Source organism: Prunus dulcis, chromosome 2 (assembly GCF_902201215.1).
Source record: "Prunus dulcis chromosome 2, ALMONDv2, whole genome shotgun sequence".
Lineage (NCBI taxonomy): Eukaryota > Viridiplantae > Streptophyta > Magnoliopsida > Rosales > Rosaceae > Prunus > Prunus dulcis.
Genome location: NC_047651.1, coordinates 8,224,754 through 8,230,753, shown reverse-complemented (window position 1 = coordinate 8,230,753; position 6,000 = coordinate 8,224,754).

The window sequence follows — 6,000 nt, the reverse complement described above, 5'->3', positions numbered from 1 at the left end:
GTTCTCCTTCATTCGTTCCCCTTTGCTCCTCCACGAATTTGAACCAAGTGAGAGAGTGCAATCAGACAGAAATTACCTGCCTCCAGCCGCTGGGAAGGAAGCCCCCGTTCAGACTCGACCCCATCTTCGTTGAAAAGGAGCCCGTTCACTATTGCCTGAAGGGTTTCCTTTTGTGATGGTTTCTTCCTCGAATCCTCAATTTTTTTTTCTTGTTGCATTCAAGGCCATCCCTTGGGAGATTCAATGAGGTATGCCATTCCTCTTGTTTTCCCTTAGGTATATTAGGGAATTTTGGTTGGGTTCTTTACAGTCATGGGTATTTCCTCTTGCTTTGATAGCCAAGTACCTAACCCCTTCCACCTATTTTGGTTTCCACCAGAACAGTAGCGCTTACTTCATGGGTGCTGGCAAGGAAGGGTTCGCACCAATCTTCTGGGGTCCCCTTCTCTTTGATTCGCTTGAGTTGCTGGAAAGGTATCGAATCTCGTGCGAGGGAAACGTTGCTGGGGTTTTTCTCCTTTATTTATTTATTTTTATTTTCTTCACTTTTATCTTGCATGGGCTCCCCCTTTGTATGCGAAAAGGCTAATCTTGGCATGATGTGCTTTCTCTTTTGTTTATTTCAGTGCAGGTATATACGTCTCAGGCATAGGTGGTGCAGGTGCTAGAAACCCTTGACGCTTCTGCTGCTGGAACCTACAAATCCTGCAGTCTTCTAACATGGATTTTTTGTGCTTCTGTCTTAGCCTTTTAGTAAATGACTCTACCAACTTTGTACTTTAGAATAGGTGTAGACTGGTGCTTGGCCTAGGCTTTCTTTCCTTGAGAACACATGCCTGATTAATCGTGGATTTTGCGTGTGTTGCTTGTGGAGAATAGAAACTGATAGAGTGCATGTTTGTACTGCCTGGTTGAAATTTTTTTTGTTTTGAGAAAGGACTTGCTTGTCATGCTCGTTGACCACATATTGAGACTTTTACTTGCCATGAGCTTGAATTTTAAATTGCATGTTCGCTTGGATGAGTTCGACTAGCCGTGCTTGACACGTATCTTACGTGTGCTAATTCTATTTTGCTTCTTTCCACATTCCTATGTGCAGGTATTTATCGTTTTGCCAAGAGTTACCATGACATCGATTAATCCATCCTCCATCCTTAGGGATCATCTCTACTCCCTAGATGACAGATTATGAAGAGGGAGGCCGCCGTCTTTGCTTAAGAGCACTGATGAAGATATAATCATTGACGGGGAGCCAGCGCTAGAAACAACTCCAATGGTTGATCCCGCATCCATATCGAGGTGCTGCATAGAGAGGGGCCTATTTCCAGTTGTCCCTTTATTCTTTCAATATCCGTGTGGAACCAGCAAGGGTTGGTCAGAGTGGGTTGACCGTGAATTGAGGGACCCTTCCACTAAGTCGGGCAGGGGTGCTGGATGCCATTTTTATTTCTAAAGCTTGCGACATTCATATTGAAGCCAAGATGCTCCGGGATGTGGTTAGGCGATGGAGTACCGAGACGCACACCTTTATCTGTTCATGGGGAGAGTTTGCTCCCACACTTGAGGATGTAGCCAACATCTTCCACCTCCCACTTTGCGGCAGCCAAGACCCCTCCCACATTACGCTGACTCCAGAAGATAAACTAAAGCTCGAGGCTTTACGAAAGGGGGCCCCGACTTCCCCTAGCAGTTCTCTGCGGTTTAGCAATTGGTTACAATTTTTTGAGGATGTTAGTAGGAATGAACTGTGTTGCCTTGCAGCGTTTATATCATTATGGCTTGGAAGATTCATTTTTTGTGATTTTTCTGAAGACTGTCTGCACGAGCGGGTATTTCCTTTGGCATTGGCGATAGCACATGGAAGCATGCTTCCTCTAGCCCCCGTGTTCTTGGGGCACCTATACCGTTTGCTTGACCAGGTTCAAAACCTTGAGAAAGGAGCGGCAGGAACCATGGCTATGGAAACTCTCTTGAATTCCAGCTTCCTGCAAGCCTTTTTATGGGAGTGCTTTCGAGGGTCCCCAGCTCCCTACTCGAAGGCTAAGACACTTGCCGGTTCTAATGCGGGTTCCTACGTACCAGAGAGTCTCCCTTTGATTTGTAGATGGTCACGACGGATGCAAAGGAAGGGCCAGAATTTCCTAGAGCTGCTGGACGATGTTGAGAGATTTATCTTTCGCCCTTACTGTGCTTTAACGGAGGGATTTAAATGTATACCCTTCTATGCTGATTTCGATGATCTAGTTGGGGCCCCAATATGACAGCACAGGGCCGTCAATTGCGAAGGGAAGCGTTGCTAAGCGCTGCGTGCCTTCCTTTGCCTACACTGGGTGATGACCACCTGGAAATTTTCGTGCATTATTCGCCTTACCGAATCAGACAACAGCTTGGGTTCAATCCAGGTATGCCTTTCAGTCCTATCCACGGAGAGCCCTCTTTACTGCATAAAGTCTTTTGGACTGAGGACCTAGGGCCGGGAGATGGCAGGCCTTTTGCCCTTGCTTTGGCCAACAAAGGGCTTGTTGGCGGTCTCTCAAAAGCTTACCAAAACTACTGGAATCGCTGCTTTGCTGCATTTAATCGATTCCATGCTGCCCATTGTGATCGATTGCTTCCCACCATAGTCCGTCATGCTCGCTTAGTGTCAGAAGAGAAGGCCATCTCCTTAAGTGAGAAGCGAAATCTGCCTTTCACTTCCAAAAGCAGAGAGATTGTTGGTGATTTTTTGAAGCTAAAGATGAAGTTAGAGAAATCAGGCTCTCATAGTGTGGGGAAAAATGTTGCACATGGAAAACAAAAGCAGGATGAGGGCCACAACATTGAGGAGAAAAGGCAAGCTGTAAGGAGACCTAAAAAATTTATCCCCAAGGTGGCAGCAAGTGGTCCCCCCCAGCCCCAAAAGGGATACTTTCTCAGAACCTTTACCACAGCAGCAACCCGTGGGCTCTGGCAGCAGCAAGGGGATTGACAAGGTGCCGGAAGCTTCGTCTCCCCACAGTAAGTTTTGTCTTTTTTTTGTCTTATTTATTTATTTATTTTTACTTCGTTTTCAAATTGTTTCACCATCTCTCCCCCTTCTTTTGATTTACAGATTCGTCCAAAACCAAGGGCAAAGGCAAAGTAACCCCTATGGTTCCAAAGAACGAGATTTGCTAGTACCCACAAAGACAAGGGTCAAGGCTCTGAACCTGAGGTAATTGTAACAATCGATGATGATGATGATAGCAATGATGAAAGTGGTGCTGCAGAGACTGTGATTAGCACCCATAGGCGAGAGAGCACTCGCGGCGCAAGTGGCATGGATGAGGACCCTGATGAAGGCCAATACTATAGCCGTGATGAAGACACATCTCCGAATTTCGACATTCCTTTGGAGGAGCTAGGTGCCTCAGACATGCCTCCTGAGTTTGCTAGTGATCGTGGGTAGCGTGTTGACATTGCATTGGTATCGAATGACCTTCTTGCTTGTTCTACTTGATACATTTACGCTGTATGCTGTCTGTTGTGACTTGTAATTCATACCTCGTTCTTCTCCTGTAGGTTGTGCCCACTGCAGGTTACTCATCAGAGACCGGCCTTGACTTTCCTGCTACTGTTGCTGGCGCCATCCTGGGTCTCCTAGCAGCGCGGCCTCTTGCTCCGCCTGTCCGAGGCACATCTAGCGCGGCTGCAGACACCTCTCCACCACTTCCAGCAGTGCCACCTCTGACTCCTCTTGTCTTGGGCACATCCGATATGGCTGCCGACGCCTCTCCGCCACTTCCAGCAGTGCCACCTCCGACTCCTCTTATCTTGGGCACATCTGATATGGCTACCGACGCCTCTCCACCTCTTCCGGCAGTGCTTCCTCCTACTGAGATCATTGACAACAGCCATACGGATAGTGATGCCTTTATCGCAGGTACTTCCGGCAGGCGTTCATCCAGGAAAAACATGTCTTGGCAGGATAGGGAAAATTCCTTCATCGCATTCAAAGCCTTTTTCGATGGCGGTGTCACAATTCTTCGGTCCGTCGACGAGCTTCTTCCGCTCTGCTATAAATTCAACGGTTATGTGGCATTCCAAGGCGCACTTGTGTATCCAGAGACAGTTTGGTCTTGAGAAAATTCATGGATAAATACGGCAACTTCATGGAAGCTACCGACATCACCCCTTCTTTCTCAAGGTGTGCTGCCTTTCGAGCCCTTGGCTTAGCGCTCCATAGGATAGACACCATGCGGCTTCTTGATATCACTGATCACAAACTACTTTGTTGGCGGGACGCGATATGTGAGGCCATAACCCTAGGCTTTCTTGTGGACTTCCTTCTCAACCTTGTGAAGGACCTAGCACGCGCCGTCTTCGGAGCGCGGGCTATTCATAGTATGGCATTATCGCACGGTCCTGATGAGATAAGAGCTGCCGCCAACTCCTTGAATATTAAACAGCGAGAATTAGAGGACAAACACCGGGAATTACATGCCCTCCTTCTTGCTAAAGGCATTTCTGCTGACAATGCTGAATGCGTGGTAGAAGCAGCAGCCAGAGCATTGATAAGGTCATAATTTCACACATTTGCATGCCTTCTTTTCTTAGTAATTTTGTTTAGCTTCTCTTTATTTTGAGTCTCTTACCTATGTTTGTGTGTTTTGGAGGTTAAGACAGCAAGGGGATGACATTTGACACACTTCATGCATGTTAATGGCTGTGTGGCACAAGAGGAATATGGGCTTAAAGACAAAACCAATTTGAGCCACAGTCCAGTTTCGTAGGTCATCTTGCAGGCCTCATTTCAGCAATTTACACAGGTCGGATGAGGAGACATCCTTGACAGAAGTTGTTTCAATGGGTGTCTATTATAACATATCCAAAGTTCAGCCCAATTTGATAAAGCTGGAGCCTTCAGCACATCAAAGTCTCAACCAAGTTCACAGAAAAGTCATAGTTGGCTGCCATCACATTTAATGTGGCTACATCCCTAGAGCCATGTGCTACACATAAAAGCAGCCACACATGGGAGACAAATCAGTTTGGGAAGTCAGAAAGATGAACAAAAGTCAAGATTGCCATAAAGAGACCAAGAATAATTCACCAAAGCATTTATTGGGCAGCTGGAGCAATTGACTTTTTGGGCAGCTTAGGCAATTAGGAGCAGCTAAAGATGAACAAAAGTCAAGCTTGTCATAAAGAGACCAAGAATAATTCACCAAAGCATTTATTGGGCAGCTGGAGCAATTGACTTTTTGGGCAGCTGGAGCAGTTGGCATTTATTGGGCAGCTTAGGCAATTAGGAGCAGCTAAGAGAGGTGTGTTTCACCAGGTAGAGGGGAGGACGAAATTGGCACTCTATAAATAGAGAGCTGCACACTCATTCAAAGGAGGAGGAGGGAGATATAGAAGGCAGACACACACATTCACTTCATCCATTACTCTCATACACACATTCAGATTCACCACAAAGAGAGAAGGGAGCTTGGAGCTGTCCTGGGAACTTCCTTGCTGCCATCATCTAGTTCTTCTCCTCTCTTTATCCTATCTATGTATTTCTTATTTTCTGTATTCATAGTTATGTCTAACTAATCCATTTAGTTAGGGCTTAGGATGAAGCCCTAGTCATGAATATTCAATGTTATGGATGATTTTATAGTTAATTGATTTCCTTGCTTTTATTATCAAGTTGTTAATCTCCAGTTTATTATGTGCTTGATGTATGTTTTCTTGGAGTAGCTAACTAGGATTTTATGCATCTAGCACAGGTTGGGAAGGGGTTTAGATTCACCAATTCTACTCTCCTTTCACAAGCAACACATGAATGGCCTAAGAATCATTCAAGGGGTTAATAACCATAGGTTGACTAGGACAGATACCATGTTCTAGGACTTGTGTGATTATCATATTCTCAAGGAGCTTAATGACTCTTGTATGCTTTATTCTAAGTAGATACCATGCTTAGGTTGCATATTAGAGATCACGTGTTGTGTAGATACCATGCATAATCACATGCCTTAGGAGAATCATGCA